We start from the raw sequence: 18,220 nt of genomic DNA, 5'->3' as shown, positions 1-18,220 counted from the left end.
GAGCTTAGTTTCTTTCCCTTGTGACCATTATTCTCTAAAAGGTTAGACTGGCTTCTTTTTTTGATGGTCTCAGGGTAGCAGCATAATAAGGTGAAAGCAGAAGCTGCATTGTCTCTTAAGATCTGGTTTTGGAAGTCACAGAACATCATTTTTGCCACATTCTGCAGATTAAATCAAGTCACAATAAGGGTCCAGATGCAAAGAGTGGGGAAATAGATAACCTCTTGATGGAAGGAAGAGTAGTCATTGCATAGATGCATGGGAGAAATCTGTGGTCATATTTTACAGCTTATCGTAACAGAGAATGAATATGACAAAGATCCAAGCCTCTTTTTTTGAGAGTTGAAGCAATTTCTTTAATTTTGTTGGAATCCAGGACACAACAAGAAAAACACCCAAAAACTATATGGAGACAGAAGACTCCTCCCCAGCTCCCCCAGATCTAGAGTGGGGACAATGTGGGGTGAAGCAGCTGGGGGAGACCTTGAGCCTCAGTCCAGCCCTGCACGCTCCAGGCCTTCGGGAGCGGAGGGTAATGGTGAGGCAGGGCCCAGCCCCCACATCAGAACAGCTGAGGTGAGGCTTCCTCGAGAAAGACTCGTCCCCCTCACCCACACTCCTGTGCGGGGGCAGGGAGCCCACAGCAGCCAGAGGTCAGGCCATGGACACACTCATGATTGAGAAGCAGCTGGAGAGGAGGCAGGAGACATGATTATCTGGGCAGAATCAGTTGCAGTGGGTAGGAGGTGGGGCCTGGGAGGGCCCCATGGGCCAAACCCTGAGGTCACCAGAGAGGGCCCAAAGCAGTGCTACTGAGTGAGGTCCTGAGTGAGTGGGTCAGCGGCTGGGCCCCTTTCTCCTGCTGCCTATAGCCCCTCCAATACTGCTGCCGCGGGGAGGGCCCCACCTCCAGGGAAATGGGATAAGAAAGCAGCCCACCCCCTGCGGCAGACAGCCAGGGGGCGGAAACCAGGAAGGTGGGCCTGGCCAGGCTTTAACTTGTCTGCCCCAGAGACCTGTGGGAAGAGGATGGGTCCAGAAGGGTGAGAAAGGGGCTCAACTGGCTCAGATCCAAGATGGTGCCATGCATGCTGAGTCACCCGTTAGCAGGGGGACTGTGCTGGGGGACAGCAACTCTGGTTAGACAGGAGGCAGCAGCTTCTTGAGAAACTCCTTCATAGCTGCCATCTCCTGAGGACAGGGGCTATGCATGACACCTGGGTACGTCTTTAACCGGACCCTGGCAGGTGTGACAATGGACCAGAGCTTCTCGGCTGTCAGGGCCCCAAACCGTACAGGAACCATGGGGTCCAGCTCCCCTTGGCACTGAAGGATGGTCAGGTCCTTGGCACTACCATTGGCTTCCTGGGGGAAGGCCCTGTGATACAGAGGTAGCCAACAGCTCAATGCCACAATGCCAGCCAGAGGGTGTGGGCAGGTGAGGGCTGTGTAGAGGGATGAAGCTCCACCCTGTGAAAAGCCCAGGAGGATCCGAATGGCAGGGATCCCATTCTTCATCTCATGCTCAATCAAGGCCTTGATGTTCTCTGCTGCTTTCTTGATGCCAGCCTCATCCTCTGGCGTGTCTGGATTCAGCCCCATCAGGTCAAACCAGGAGTGCATGGGGGCAGATGTACTTGAGGTGAGGGAGCCGGATGGTGGAGAGGGCATCAGCCCAGCTGTGTCTCCAAGTCCATGTAAAAAAATAACCACAGCTGTTTCCTGCTCAGCTCCAGACACAGTGGCAGCGTTGGTGAGCAGGGGCACAGACATGGTGTTACCACACATATACTGCAGGGCTCCACGGCTGGGGCCTCCACTCCCTGGGGGTTTCAAGACCTCTAGGGAGATTTTCCTCTTTTTCCAGCACAGACACACGGTCTTTCCCTGTTGGCTGACCCTGCCGGGACCCAAGCTATTTTAACATTAGTTTAAGAAGAGAAACCATTTACAACTTTATCTGAGTTATGAGACATCAGTTATGCATGATTGGAAGAGCACTTAAGGAAGGTGAACAGGATACTTGATCACTGTAGACTGTGCAAAGTCCCTAGGAAATATAAAGCTTCAAGCCAAACACTGAACTCATTGATCAGACAGAATTTCTTGCTGGAAATATTTGAACATAAAAGAAAGATTAGGAGCAGTCAGGTTCAGAGGAACAGAAATATTAAAATTTAATATTTTAAGTTCAGTGAATTTGATAAAATAGAGGGAAACTATAGAATATGAAAATCCCTTATAAGGCAGAATTTTCTTCTGCAGAAAAAAAGCCTAGGACTTTTTTATCTTTGTGATACTGAAAGCGCTATTGCTGGAGAGATGAAGCAAACCACCTTTCTGAGAGAGAACTTAATAGAGGAATGAGTTTTTAAAAGATTGGTAATGCTAGTAGAAGTGATAGAATTCCAGCTGAGGTATTTAAAATCCTGAAGGATGATGCTGTTAAAGTGCTGCATTCAATACGTGCAGATTTAGAAAACTCATCAGTGGTCACAGGACTGGAAAAGTCAGTTTTCATTTCAATCACCAAGAAGAACAATGACAAAGAATGTTCAAACTACTATACAGTTGCGCTCCTTTCACATCCTCTCTAGGTTATGCTCAAAAACCTTTAAGCTCAGCTTCAGCAGTATGTGAACTGAGAACTTCCAGATGTACCAGATGAATTTAGAAAAGGCAGAGGAACTGGAGATCAAATGGCTAATATGTATTTCTCTAGAAAAACATCTATTTCTGCTTCATTGACTGTGTGAAAGCCTTTGATTATGTGGTTCACAGCAAACTGTGGAAAATTCTTACAGAGATGGGAGTACTAGACAACCTTACCTATCTCCTGAGAAACCTGTATGCAGGTCAAGAAGCAACAATTAGAACCAGAGGTGGAACAACTGACTGGTTCCAAATTGGGAAAGGAATATGACAAGGCTGTATATTGTCACCCTACTTATTTAACGTCTATTCAGAGTTCATCATACGAAATGCCAGATCACAAGCTGGAATCAAGATTGCCAGGAAAAATATCAACAACCTCAGATATGCAGACAATACTGCTCTAATGGCAGAAAGTGAAGAGGAACTAAAGAGCCTCTTTATAAGGGTGAAAGAGGAGAGTGAAAAAGCTGGCTTGAAACTCAGCATTCAAAAAGCTAAGATCATGGCATCCAGTCCTGTCACTTCATGGCAAATAGAAGGGGAAAAGGTGGAAGCAGTGACAGATTTTATTTTCTGGGGCTCCAGAATCACTGTGGACAGTGACTGCAGTCATGAAATTAAAAGATGCTTGCTCCTGAAGAAAAGTTAAAACAAACCTAGACAACATATTGAAAAGCAGAGACATCACTTTGCCAATGAAGGTCCACATAGTCAAAGCTATGGTTTTTCCAGTAGTCATGTACAGATGTGAGAGTTGGAGCATAAAGAAGGTTGAGCACTGAAGAATTGATTCTTCTGAATTATGGGGCTGGAGAAGACTCTTGAGAGTTCCTTAGACTTCAAGGAGATCAAACCAGTCAATCCTAAAGGAAATCAACCCTGAATATTCATTGGAAGAACTGATGCTGAAGCTGAATATCCAACACTTTGGCCACCTGATGTGAAGAGCTGACACATTAGGAAAGACGGAAGGCGTGGTGCTGGGAAAGATGGAAGGCAAAAGGAGAAAGGGGCTTGAGGTTGAGACGGTTAGATAGCATCGCCAACTCAATCGACATGAGTTTGAGCAAGCTCTGGGAGATCGTGGAGGACAGAGAAGCCTGGCGTGCTGCAGCCCACAGAGTGGCAAAGAGTTGGACACGACTTAGTGAACAGCAACAATGCTGTGAAAACCAGGGATTGTTAAAGCAACATTTTGTGGTCTCTTCCAAATTAACACACACATTTCATTTCTAAGATGCAGAGCCCTTTAATTTCTATTATAATCAGAGACTATAAAAGTAGTAGTAGCATATCTGATGTCTCTCTCAATGAAAGGATCTTTTAAGTTTATGCCTGAGGGTGGAGGAATACAGTACTCCTTAGTGATTCAGGATATCCTGTGAAATTACAAGTACTTTATGATCATTATGGAAGAGGTGTACTTAGACTGGGACCCTGATATGGTGTCAGTTAATATCCTCCTAAATTCCTCCCCTTTTACCGCAGTGATGTCTTTGTTGATTCTGGTACAAATCTTAACCCTTCTCAGGTTCACCCATCACAAGCTTACTACTAGCAGAACTTTTGTCTTTTCCTGGTCGGTTTTGACCACATTTTCCCACCACAGGGACTTTATGGGCCTAAAACTTTTCTTCCACCTTTTATTTCTGGCTCCACCTGAGGCCTAGAAGTGTCTTACCTGGCCTCTACATGAAATATATAGCTTGTTCTATGGTTATTAAACCTATAAATCCTGACCTTTACCTTTTATCTTTAGTAATATGATTTTGCTAATTACAAATAATGCTCCTCTTAACATGTATTTTGATCTATATATACATGCAGACTTAGGGGAGGAGAAATTGCTGGGTCACAGGGTATGCATATGTTCAACTTTAGCAGGCAATGCCAGTTTTCCACAGTGGGAGTGAGCACTTAAAAATATATATAAACAAAAGTCTTTCAATTAAAATTAACTTGCTGAAGATCCCCAAGCATTTTTTTTTTTGGTGGAAAGTTAAGTATTAACTTATGATGACACTTAGATCAAATATGTACATGTATTTTTAAAAAAGCAGAATTTGTTTCTGATTTTGTCAGGGATAATTTCTCCATCAAATAGGACATTTTGTTTGTATAATTCATACCAGAGTGCCATTTCCTAGGATATTTCAATAAAGCTTGAATGAGTGAATTAATAGTTCTTCTCCATGGATTGATTTAATAAATCAGATGCACTCCAATACATTGGAAATTATATAGTATTTAATGGCTAGATATAAGATAGACTTATTACTCCACATAATTTTTGCTGGGGTTTACAATGTAAAGCAATACACCTTCCATTAAACCTCTGGCTTATACACAAAGCAGTTGATTGACAGGCACATGGTATTGTCATATGCTATCAGAAATGGACCTGCTGTTTTCCTTATTAACCAGAAGTGATGTCAACAAACTTAGGAGAAAAAATTTTTTAAATTTTTTTATTTTTAAATCATCCCCCTTTATATTTAAAAACAATTAAAACCACATACCTTGTTCTATTGTGCTTTGTAGATAATGCAGTTTTTACAAATTGAAGGTTTGTGGAAACTCTGCATTGAACAAGTCTATGGGTACCATTTTTCCAATAAAATTTGCTCCCTTTGTATCTCTGTGTTGCATGTTGGTGATTCTCACAATATTTTGAATTTTTTTATTTTTGTATTTGTTATGATGATCTGTGATAAGTGATCTTTGATGTTACTGTTATAATTGTTTGGGGTACCACAAAACACATCCCCATACAGGATGGCAAACAGTTGATAAATGTGTGTGTTCTGACTACTTCACTGTCCTCCCTTCTCTCTTCCTCTCCTTGGGCCTCCCTACTTCCTGAGACAAAACACTGTTCAAATTAGACCAATTAATAACCCTACAATGGCCTTTAAGTATTCAAGTGAAAGGAATAACTGTGTGTCTCTTTAAATAAAAAATTAGAAAAGACTAAGCTCAATGAGGAAGGCATGTCAAAAGCCAAGACAGGCCAAAAGGTAGGACTCTCAAGCAAAGTAGTTAGCCAAGTTGTGAATGCGAAGAAAAAGTTCTTGAAGGAAATTAAAAGTGCTATGCTAGTGAACATGCACATGATAAAGTGAAGCAGCCTTTTCGCTGATATGGAGAAAGTTTGAGTGGTCTGGAAGGAAGATCAAACCAGCCACAATATTCCATTAAACCAGAGCCTAATCCAGAGCAAGGCCCCAACTCTCTTCAATTCCATGAAAGCTGAGCGAGGTGAGAAAGTTATAGCAGAAAAATTTGAAACTAGCAGAGGTTGATTCATGAGGTTTAAGGAAAGAAGTCATCTCATAAAAGTACAAAGTGAAGCAGTAAGTGCTGATGTAGAAGCTGCAGCAAGTTACCCAGATCTAGCTAAGATGAAGGTGGTTACACTAAACAACAAATTTTCAAGGTAGATGAAACAGCCTTACAATGGAAAATACCATCTAGACTTTTATAGCTAATAAGCAGAAGTCAATGGCTGGCTTCAAAGCTTCAAAAGAGAGAATGACTCCCTCAGTAGGAGCTAATGTGTCTGGTAACTTGAAGTTAAAGCCAATGCTCAGTTCAGTTCAGTCACTCAGTCGGGTTCGACTCTGCCACCCCATGAATCGCAGCACGCCAGGCTTCCATGTAGAAAATCCTAGGGCCCTTAAGAATAATGCAAAATCTACTCTGCCTGTGCTGTATAAATGGAAAAGAAAGCCTGGTTGGCAGCCTATCTGTTTACAAGATGGTTGACTAAATGTTTTAAGCCCATTGTGGAGACCTACTGCTCAGAAAACAGATTACTTTCAAAATATTGTTGCTCATGGACAATGTACCTGAGCACTCAAGAGCTCTGATCCAGGTGTACAACAAGATTAGTATTGTTTTCATGCCTGCTGACATGACATCTGTCCTGTAGCCCATGGATGAAAGAGTCATTTTGGAGTCATAAGACTTTCAAGTCTTATTTTTTAAGAAATACATTTCATAAGCTATTGTGGTAATAGTTATCCTATGATGGATCTGGACAAAGTCCATTGAAAACCTTCTGGAAAAGTTCAAGCATTCTAGGTGCCATCAAGAACATTTGAGATTCATGCAAAGAGGTCAAACTATCAACATTAAGGGAATTTGGAAGAATTTTATTCCACTCCTCATGGATGCCTCTGAGAGGTTCAAGACTTCAGTGGAAGAAGGAACTGCAGGTGTAGGGAAATAGTAAAGGAACTAGAATTAGAAGTGGAGCCTGAAGATGTGGGTGAATTGCTGTAACCTCGTGATGAAACTTGAATGGATAAGGAGTCACTTCTTACAGATGGACAAAAAAGTGGGTTGTTGAGATGGAATCTACTCTGGAGAAAGGTGCTGTGAAGATTGTTAAAATGACAGCAAAGGATTTATATGAGTACATAAACTTAGTTGGTAAAGCATTTGTGAGGATTGACTCTAATTTTGAAAGAAGTTCTGCTGCGGGTAAAATGCTATCAAAGAGGCTTGCATGCTACAGAGAAATTATTTGTGAAAGGAAGAATCATTTGATCTGGCAAAGTTTATTGTTGTCTTATTTAAAGGAAACACCACAGCCACCCCAACTTTCAGCACTCACCACTCTGATCGGTCAGCAGACATCAACATTGAGGCAAGACCTTCTACCAGTAAAAATTTTACAACTTACTAAAGGCTCAGATGATGGGTACCATTTTTTAGCAATAAAGTATTTTAAAATTAAAATCTGTACATTTTAAAGACATAATGACATTGCACATTTAATAGATTACAGTATAGTGTAAACATAACTTTTATATACACTAGGAAACCAAAAAATTCATTTGACTCACTTTATTGCAGGCTCTGGAACAGTCCCCACATTTTCTCCAAGGTATGCCTGCATATTGTTTGCCTGCAACTAAAAAGGGTTTGAAATATCAGTATATATAGGGCTGAGATATAATATGGTTGAGAAAACTTAAAAAATAAAACTAACATAATTATTGTAATGGAGTATTACATTTCATAGTGAGTTACTGACAACCTTGATAAAACTACCCGAGTAAAGGAAACAAAAAAAGAGAGAAAACTCCTTCAGTTACAGAGATTCTTAAGGGTCAGTTGGACCAAAGGAAAAAGTAGCTCAGTCTCCTTTTCATTTGTTTTTCCCTTCACGTTTTCCTCTTTCTAATCAACAAAAAATTTCATTCAATAGGAAGGGGAAGGTTCAGAAGTTTTACCCTTTGTTTAGCAAGTTAAATCAACCTGGGAAGTCCATTTGTGAAAATGAGTAAGAAAATTGCTATAATAAATACACAAAATTAAAAAAAATATAAAAATTAACATACTAAATATTTGAAAATATTTACTTTAAATGTGACATATAAAATGCATAAAACAAACCATAAGTGTACAGGTTGATGAATTATACAGTTATTATCATCCAAGTTAAAAAACAGAACATAAGCAGCACCCCAGAGGTTCCTTTCCCCTCCTCAATTGTTCCACCCCTTTCTTCTCAAAGGTAACCCTTATTTTAACTTCTAACACCATACAATAGTTTTATCTACTTTTAAATGTTATATAAACACATTTAAAACTAGATGGATGCTTAAAAGTAGAATACATGCTGGAATAACACAGCATGCATTCTTTGGGTCTGGCTTCTTTCACTTACAATTTTATTTGTGAGATTTAGCCATTCTATTATAGGTAGCAATAATTCATTTATTTTCATTGCTGTATAGTTTTCCATTGTAGAACTGTACTGACATTTATATCTCTACTTAAGTGCCAATAGATTTTTGGGTCCCTGCTTGAGCCTCAGGGGTAATGCTATAAAACTTTCTGTGTATGTGTCTGATGCATGAAAGTGAAAGTGAAGTCGCTCATTCATGTCTTGTTCTTTGTGACTCCAAGGACTGTAGCCTACTGGGCTCCTCCGTCCATGGGATTTTCCAGGCAAGAATACTGGAGTGGGTTGCCATTTCTTTCTCCAGGGGATCTTCCCAACCCAGGGATCAAACCCAGGTCTCCCGCACTGCAGGCAGATGTTTTACCCTCTGAGCCACCAGAGAAGCCAATATGTATGTGTATTTCTACTTGTGTTTCTGTTTCCCCACACTGTTGCCAGTGTTTGTCAGTTTTTATTTTTGGCCATTTTTGTAGATGCATGTTGGTATCTCACTGGCTTTATTGTGTGTTCCATGAGAGGAAGGTCACTTCTGTCGTATTCATAGCTGTATCATTATCCAAAGCCTGTACAAATAACATAAAACAGTATACACAGCAATAATAATAATACATAATAAAAAGGATTGACTGAAACTGACAACTATATATATTGAGTTTGCAACTTCAGTTTAGGTATGTAGTTTTATTTGGCAAAAGAAATATTTAATTTTTTAATTGTGTTATGATTAGATGTCATAAAATAAGTTCCAGTGTCTTCCTTATTTGTTCCCGCAGTACCCCACCTTATGAAACACACACAGAACTGGAGGCCTAGGGGAAAAAATGACATATCACCCCCAAACTTTAATTTTATTCAAATATTTAAAAGGAAAATTAAATATTTTAAGTGGTAATTTTAGGTGTCTTTTATTAAGACCTAATGGTATCTGAACTGATTGAATATTTAGCTTATACAGAGGTTTGACTCACTTCAGTGTCTATCCCCACATCCTTGGTCACCGTATTCTTTTTGGCCATTGCGACTCAGACTGAAAAGCTTTGGTAGTGATGAGAAATTAGTGAGGTGTTTCAGTTGGGTGGAATCATGATCCAGTTTTTATTTTAGGAGGATAATTTTGACTTGCAGTACAGAAGATGGGTTGCAGGGGTACGGGATGGGTGGAGAATGCACTGGAAGTAGGGAGATCATTAGGAGACTTCTATAATAATCCTCGTAAGAGATAAATTGGTCTGAGCTTCAGAACACAGGACACAGAGAACAGCTACCAAGATTTCTAATTTTATTAGGTACTCAGGAGCCTGGTAGGCTGCAGTCCATGGGGTTGCAAAGAGTCGGACAGGACTGAGCGACTTCTTTCACTTTTCACTTTCCTGCACTGGAGAAGGAAATGGCAACCCACTCCAGTGTTCTTGCCTGGAGAATCCCAGGGATGGCGGAGCCTGGTGGGCTGCCATCTCTGGGGTCTCACAGGGTCTGACACGACTGAAGCGACTTAGCAGCAGCAGCAGCACTATCATATTCTCTGTAACACTTTAAAAAGTCATCTAAACATCTAGTATTGGTTGGTTTGTATTGTACCTGTATAAGTAGCAGACATGTATGTGATAAATAGAAACATTAATGCATAGTAATTTAATACTTTATATTTTCAAAGGTCTAATGGACTTCAATATATTCAAAATTAGACTATATTATTTAGTAGTGTATCAATTTATCAATTTGCTGCATTATACATATTTTAAAAATTTACTAGTAGTGTCTGAGGTGAACAGTAGTTTACATAACATAAGCTTCAAAGAAAATCTATGTATCCATTATACAAACCCCATCTTATAACTGGCATTTTTAATTTCACCCAAATAAATTAACCTACTATATGGATAAAATTTTAATATTCATTATAATTTACAATAGAAGTATTTCAGTATAATAAGGATACAACATTGTCTTCTGTGACATGAATCCAGTTGATTTTCTAGCAGGCTGAATTCAATTTCCAAAACTAAAGCGCTTAATATTAATAGATTCAACGCTTTACAGCTTTTGAAGTGTTCTGACATTGTACATTACCTTCTTTAATGTTCAAAAATTCCCAAAATTAGCAAAGCTGGTATGTCACCCTCATTTTTCAGATTAAAAATAGCAGTCTTGATTTACTGTGTTCACCAAATGTTATTTGTGCAATATTACCTGTCTGCAAATTGTGAATGGACTGGAATTCAGGTTTTCAGACTTTTAATTTGGTGTACTAGGTTCCTAGTCCAATGCAGCATATGGCTTCCAAGGACCCCGGTGTTTAGTAGCTGTTTCTTAATCTCAGTTCAGTTTTCATATCTGTAACAAGGAGATAATACCTACTCACTGCATGATTATAAAAATTAATTTTGTTAATATATGTGAAGCTCTTCAAACAAATATGAAGTTCACAGCAAGCCCTAAATGACTGTTATTGTTTTAGCATATACAGTTGACTTTTAAGGAAGGTTGTGGTCCTCATAGTATACACAGTTGGAGAAGTCCCAGTCGCGTTTACATGTTAGGGAAGTTCAGACGTGTATCTAGGTGGGTAATGGAGCCTAAACCTTGTTTCTAATTTAATGACTAAACAAACGTGGTAACCCAATAATCCCATTAGCTTTACTTAATCACCCATATTTCACCTGTCTTTGCAGTGCTCGTTCCGGTGAGAAAAAAACTTCCAGGGTGCAGTAAATGCACCTGTTCAGATATTTTAAGAAGCAAAAATCAGTGGATTGCAGTAGAAAACACAGCATATAAGACAGCCCAAGTGTGCTCAGAAGTGTAAGGTTCTGCCCAATCTTAGCTGAGACGTTAGGGGAAACGCCACAAGGGACCCAGCTGGAGTCTCTACAGGAAGTTAAAAAAAAAATTGTTCAGCTTTGCAAAACACCTGGTACTCAGCCATCTGTCTTTGGTAGTGCAAAGGCTTAAGTAAGGTCTGTGTGGTTCTTCCGCACATTTTGTAAGGCAGAGGTACAGCTCAGGAGTAACAAGTTGTAGCAAGCTAGTTTAACTACTTTCTGAGGGGTCCGGAGGCGCTTGAACTTCCTGTTACAATTCAGGCCATATTGCTGTCATCCCATGTTTTTGAGTGATCTCAGGGACGGGGGAGCCTGGTGGCCTGCCGTCTATGGGGTCGCACAGGGTCGGACACGACTGAAGCGACTTAGCAGCAGCAGCAGCAGCAGCCAGTCCTAATTCCTATTGGGGTCACTTCGGGACTCTTCAACTCAAGAGCACACCTGCGCCGGGTGGGACTTGTTCCGCGTAGGTGACTGAATTACGGGACAGTTTGACTCCTCTCGGCTAATAAGCTTCTTGCTTGAGTTACTTGTTAAGGGGTTGGCAGGCAGACACATTTAGCCTACTTGGACCTCCCATGTCGGTCTAGAGGCTCAGAAGTCTCAGCCATAAAACACTGTCATTGCTGCCCAGCAGCAAGCCGAGACATCCTAGCCAGGCTCCGCTGGGCACTGAGAGACCCCACCCATGGCAACGCCACTCTGACGTCTGCGCGCCGGGGACCGCCATAGGCCCGCGTCGGAGCCCTGGGCGACGTGTGGCGCGTGGACTTCATCAGGTCCAACCCTGCGGGAACACGGTACGCGCTCCCAGACAAGGTTTTGTGCACCTGTCTCTTCCTTCTGCTCAAGTATCTTCCCCTTCTGGGCAAAAGAGGACGTATCCCTTTCCAGAAAACTCGAAGCGCGGCGGCGAGCGAGCCTAGCCTAACAACTGTGCGAAAGATTAAGCCAAAGCAAGAAGGTGCTTGGCACCTTTAAGCTGTTTGGAAGTTCACGTGACCCACCAAGTGCCGGGCCCCAGCGGTCACGTGACGACGCGCGCGCCCTCGCGCAGGGAGAGCCGGCTGGCCCCGTGCGCGCGCCTTCGCCGCTGCCTCCCAGCCCTCTACGGGAGGGTGAGGAGCTGCGGAGTGATCGGGCGACTGGGGCCGGGTGCGCGTGCGCAGCGAACAGCTGTCACCCAGTGCGGAACAAGTCTGCCAAATTTCCCAAATCTCCCTGGGCCGGAGGCCACCGTTTTCCTTCTCATCTTCCTCCTCGGGGTCGTGTCCTCGCCCCCGCCCGCGCGCCAGGTAACCGCTTTTCCGGAGTCCGGGGGATGGGGCCGGTGGGGGGAGGGGCCCGGGCGGTCTTCCCGGCACTGTCCCGCTCCGCGCGGGGCAGCAGGGGGTGCCGGCGTCTGGCAGAGCGGAGACGCCGGGCCGGAGACGCTCGGTCCGTGGACGCCGTGGCTGTCACGCTGGCGAGAGAGTGGCCGGCCATGGTCGGAGGGCTGGGAAGCGGGAGCCAGTGACAGCCCGCTCCGGCCCTCGCGGAGGTTCGGTCCCCGGGCTCGCCGTTCTCCCGGGGACCGGAGTCGGGGTCGCGCTCGGTGGAGCAGAGGAGCGTGCGGTGGTTCGGGAATGTCGACTCCTTACCTTTCCCCTTCCAGCCCGGTCTGCGGCGGACTCCGGGGAGGCCGGGCCTGGCGCGCCCCTTGGGGCCATTTCTTCCTGGGACTATCTCGACCCGCGACGTGAGGGTGAAGGCTCTTCTCCAGACCACCCCACCGTAGGCAGCTAACCCCTCTCCTGGGTTCGTCCTTAGCCCCTGTGGCTGTCCTTTTGGTTTTTCCGGTGTGGGGCCATTTCTTCCTGCAGTGCTTCTTGCCGTGATGCGTTGTAGACAGTGGGTGCTTAATAAATATAAGTCGGTTCGGGTCGCGTGGAATGCTAGGCATGGCACGTGGCGAGGGGTGGGAATGTGAAGAAAGGAGCCAGGTAGGCTGGGGCTCCCGGCTCGAGCTTGGGGTTTTCCTCTGGGCTCAGCCAATGAAACCAGCAGGGCTCGATTCGGATGCTTTCCGGGTGAACTCGGAGCCAGTCTTCCCTTGAGCTGCAACCACGCACGTCTGCACGGTCTGGCTTTGGTTGTGGGCGATGCCTGGGAGGTTATTTGTCTGGTTCCTTCTCACTAGAGAAGAGGGGACAAACTTTTTTTTTTTTTTAAGCAGTTGGCAAATTACCCTGCGGGATGATGTATCAACCGCTGCTTCGGAAGTATAGGTTAAAACTTGCAATCGTTCCGCCCTTATCCTCGTGGAAGTTTCTTGGTAGGGTCGGTTCACCTACGTTCAGACCAAACTTTGTTCCATTTCACCCACTTGAATTTGCAGTATTTTTTTTTTTTTTTAATCTCAGGAAACTCAGCTTCACTGTTTCTTTGGCAACAGTTACAAATATTCTACTTTCAAAATGTCGTGGTTGAAAATTAGTGGGTTTAAATCTTGAAGATCCATTTTTACTTTTTAGCACTCAGTTCTTCCTGATCTTTAGTCAATTTCTCCCACCTTGCTAGTCCTCTCCCAACCCCCCAGGCTTTGTTTTGGAATGTATTTCATGGTAATTCGGGTTTTAAAGGCCCTCTTTCTTCCAATTTAAGGTGCTATGAAAAGTTTGCACATTAGAGCACCCTCACGAACTTGACAGTACAATTCAAATAGTAGAGTTGTTTCATCTTATTAACATACTATAATCTGTTGCTTTTGTAAAGTTAAAAACATATTTTAACATTGCACGTGCACAGATATTTACAACAGGTACAGTCCATTGCTGTCAGTAACATTCTGTGAGAATGCAGATTTTAAGAGACAGGGAACAGATACTTAAAATTTCTTAGACTTAAATTTTCAATTTAAGGATGAAAATCTGGTATATTGAGTTCCCTTCTGGACATCTTAATCACCCAGGAGTAGGTTAGGTGTCCCTGGGGCACAGTCTGAATTCTTTGCTTTTCTCATTGTTTTCTAATTGCTTGTTGTCTGACTTTTCTACTCTAGTAGAAAGGTATAGTCTGAGCACAGGTTTTGTGTGCGATTGAATGTATTTTCTTTGTTCTGTTTCCAGCAGTTTGCCATAGTGCCCCAGGTGCTGCAGATATCCTCTTTCTTATTAAAAGCTTTATTGAGATATAATTCACATACTGTGAAATCCACCTATTTAAAAGTGGATTTTTTCCCCTGGTTTTTAGTATTTGCATAGAATTGAGCAACCATTAGCACAATCCATTTTAGACCTTTTTTTAAAAAATCACCTCAGAATTCGTTTCCAATTAGCAGTTATTGTCCATTTCTTCCAAATCCAGTCTCCACCCCAGCCCCTAGGCAGTGACTTGTCTGCTTTGTGTCTCAATGACTTGCCTATTCTGGACTTTACATATAAATGTTAGCATATGATACTTGGTCTTTTCTGGCTAGATTTTTTTCGCTTAGCCTAATATTTTCAAAGTTCGTATTATAGCATGTTTCAATACTTTATTCATTTTTATGGCTAATATTCCATTGTATGGATATGTCACATTTTGTCTGTTAATTGGTTGATGGGCATTTGGGTTATTTCTACATTTTGTCTGTGATAATTAACGCTGTGAACATCCACGAACTGGTTTTTGTATGGATGCATTTTTAAAAAAATTTGTTATTTTACTCTTGGGTATATAGCTAGTAGTGGAATTGCTGGACTAAACATTTTCTCTTGAATGAGTGAATGAGCAGGTAGGGATAGTAGTATTGAGAGCTGCTTTCTCCAAGTCTTTGAGGGTCCTATTTTGGCTCTTTCCTGTTCTACCAAGGAAAGACCACTTCTTAAAGGCAGAATTCTCTGTGTGTGGCATCTCCTGAGCTTAGTGCTATGTTTTTCTTGTGTGGATGTCATTGAGATCGTCCCTTTCTGTTAGCCCAGTGTTTTTTTTTTTTTCTATGTAATAGTCATAATGATTATTTCATTGATACTGATGTATTTATAGTATGTTTATTAGAGATATGATAAAATATGTGTATTCCATTCTCTTTAAACTCAGTGTCTGATGCAGGGCTTTCAGTCTTTTAAAGTTTGTATTTTCTCTTTTTCGTAATATGAATATTTAATACTTCTTTCCCTGCCTTCATTTCTTTTCTTTTCTATAGACCCTTTTTTATTTCTATGTGAGTTTCTTGGGAGCTGTGACATAGTTAAAGTCACTATATTTTCTTTATCTTTACCAATCCAGAAGGTTTTATGGAGCTTAAAGGATACATTAAAAATGTTGGATTATTATCTTTTTCTCCTTGCAGCTTCACCCGCCTCTCCACTCTTCAAGATTCCCCTGTGCCCCTACCCTTAATACCCTTTGGGAGAAGATGCTGGTCCTCTAAGTCCGCACTTGGAGGGCCTAATCCTTTCCCTACCTGAGTAATTGTGACAGTTACTTTGAGAAGTCTATCTACTTTGCTTCCCTTTCAGTGGCCTCACCTGTTCTTTCCCCAGGGATCAAGTCCTCTCCGCTCTAACCAGGCTTTGCCCGGCCAGTCCCCTCCCTCTCCACAGTTCTTGGCTGGCTGGGGCTCATGTTCCCTCTGCTTCCACTATGACTGTAACAGCCTGTGTTCTTTGTCTTCTTAGTTACATCTTATACTTCAGATAGCTCAGCTCAGTTGTCCCTTTAAGTTAGTCTTTCTTCAGTCCCATACCAGTCATAGCAGTGTTCTGTAATCTCATTTATAGACTTAAACAGTTACACCATTAGTTGTGTATCACTCTTTACTTTCTGTCCCCATGTATGTTAAGAAAAAGTTGCACGTGAAATATTGAAAGTGGTTACTTTTGGGCAATGGGAGTATGGTTAATTTGTCTTCTTTGTGTACATATGCATCTTTGGATTTTTCTCCTATGTATCAATAGGACCTTTATTAATAGAAAAAACCAAATCCATGTTTTTAAGAAAATCTGTTCTCTAATAAACCATGTTCATTATTAGACTTAAGAGGAAAAAGAAAATTCATCAGTAATTGCTATTTTAACTTCTTTTTGATAACCTCGATGAGATTTTACTATAGCTTTTCAACATAGAGCTTTTATTACATTTTGATTCTTTCTATATCTAGGGACATTTAGGGATTGGTGAGGTTGCCTGGGGATGATCTTCCCTAGAAGATTGAAATTAAACTGATTCTTATGAATAGAATCTAGCATCTGTTTGAATATGAGAGCTAAGTTTGTGTTAAAATAACTAATTTCCCTTTTTTTTCCTGAGAAATGCCCTTAATTATACATTTGTATGTTCCATAGTAGTTTTTCCTTGCAGAATTGCTTATTATCTGTGTCATTTGCCTTATTTCTGCTGGATGGTTTATTTTGCCTAGGAGTGGGTACTTGTCTTCAATAGATAACCTGTATTATGTGCCATTCACTGTGTTAGATAATGGGCATATTGTAAACACAGTAGAAAAATGATTCCTTACTAATTCATGAAAGAGGATTATTTTGGATGTGACTCTTTAGTTACATTGTTGCTCTATATTTTCAGATACACAGTGGCTTCAACTACTGTGGTTTTTATGAATTGCTCTTCCATAGAAACTTTAAAACTTTTTAAATTTAATTTTTGCTTTATATTGGATGAACTTGGGCAAACTCTGGGAGATACTGAGGGACAGGGAGGCCTGGCGTGCTTGGAGTCCATGGGGTCATAAAGAGTTGGACACGACTTATTGACTGACAACAACAATAAATAGTTGATTTACAGTGTTGTGCTAGTTTCAGGGGTACCGCGGAGTGATTCAGTTATATACATTTATTCTTTTTCAGATTATTTTCACATGTAGGTTATTACAGACTGTTGAGTAGAGTTCTCTGTGCTGTACAGTCATGTTCGTATGCGCTCAATTGTGTCCAGCTCTTTGCAACTCTGTGGACTGTAGCCCACCAGGCCCCTCTGTCCATGGAATTCTCCAGTCAAGAATACTGGAGTGGGCTGCATTTCCTACTCAAGTGGAACTTCCTGACCCAGGGATTGAACCCAGTCTCTTATGTCTTCTGCATTGGCAGGCAGATTGTTTACCAGCGTGCCATCCGGGAGGCCCTTAAGTCCTTGTTGATCATCTGGTTGATGTATAATAGTGCATGTATGTTAATCCGAACCTCTTAATTCCCACCCCCCTGCCCCTGCTCCACTTTTCACCTTTATAAGTTTGTTTTCTAAGGCTGTGAGTCTATTTCTGTGAGTCTTTAAAGTATATTCTAGATTCTTCTAGTTTGTATTATAAGTTACTGTGGGAAAATAAGGAGCAGAATAATGTATCCTCAAATCCTTTTTGGTGATGACTTTATTTTTGTATATTTCTGTCCGGTTTTAGTTGTTAATTTGGTATCTCTACTTGTTAACGACAACAGGCCAAACTGTGATCAGTGATCTTTTCTCTCAGCTCTGCTCCTCTGAGTTTTTCATCCTTCCCACCACATTTTAGCAGTTAACTTGGGAAACCTGAGAGTTATCCCAGACACCTCATGGCTTACTCCTTGCTTTTTTTTTCTTCTCAGTCCTTGGTTTTGTACCATCACCAAACCTTGTCACCTCTGCTTAGATCTTCTAGGGTCTACCTGGTACCATTTCTATATTCACTCCAGCTCCCTTGATATCTCTTCTCTACTCAGTAATCTTTTAAAATGCAAATTGTATCATTCTAATGGCCCTCAGGACATTTAAAATTCCTGCATTATCTCTTCCTGCTCCAAGCTCCTCCCTAAGCCTTATTTAGATGGTTCTGCCTTTCAGCCCACTAGCTTTTCATTTCCCCATTGTACACAGACCTTTGCTGAAAATGCCATTTTCTTATTTTAAAGATTTAGTTAATTAATCCGTTTGGCTGTGGTGCATGTTTGTTGCTGCACGTGGCTTTCTCTGGTTGCAGAGGGTGGGAGCTCCTCTTCGCTGTGGTTGTGTGGGCTTCTCGTTGGAGTGGCTTCTCGGAGGCACACAGGTTTCACTAGTCGTGCTGTAGTCTTAGTTGCCCTGCAGCATGTGGGATCTT

At 41.9% G+C, this 18,220-nt stretch overlaps 1 protein-coding gene and 1 pseudogene across 3 annotated transcripts in view; one reads left to right on the top strand and one right to left on the bottom strand.

Moving 5' to 3' along the window:
- Nucleotides 743-1,831, bottom strand: LOC102175852 (annotated as a pseudogene). Its single transcript, XR_001918500.1, has one exon. The product of XR_001918500.1 is annotated as an acyl-protein thioesterase 2 pseudogene (transcript).
- Nucleotides 11,903-18,220, top strand: part of KDM4C (lysine demethylase 4C) — a 400,467-nt gene continuing 394,149 nt past the window's right edge. Inside the window, exon 1 of one of the 2 annotated variants that reach the window (XM_018052007.1) lies at nt 11,903-12,467. The gene's annotated coding sequence lies outside the window, so the exon portion shown is untranslated. Of the gene's footprint in view, nt 12,468-12,846; nt 12,946-18,220 lie in introns of those variants that run through there. The other variant, XM_018052008.1, reaches the window with a different exon arrangement.

This window comes from Capra hircus, chromosome 8 (genome assembly GCF_001704415.2).
Source record: "Capra hircus breed San Clemente chromosome 8, ASM170441v1, whole genome shotgun sequence".
In the NCBI taxonomy this organism is placed as follows: Eukaryota; Metazoa; Chordata; class Mammalia; order Artiodactyla; family Bovidae; genus Capra; species Capra hircus.
Note: the sequence above shows the minus strand (reverse complement) of the source record. Positions and strands in the feature narration are given on the sequence as shown.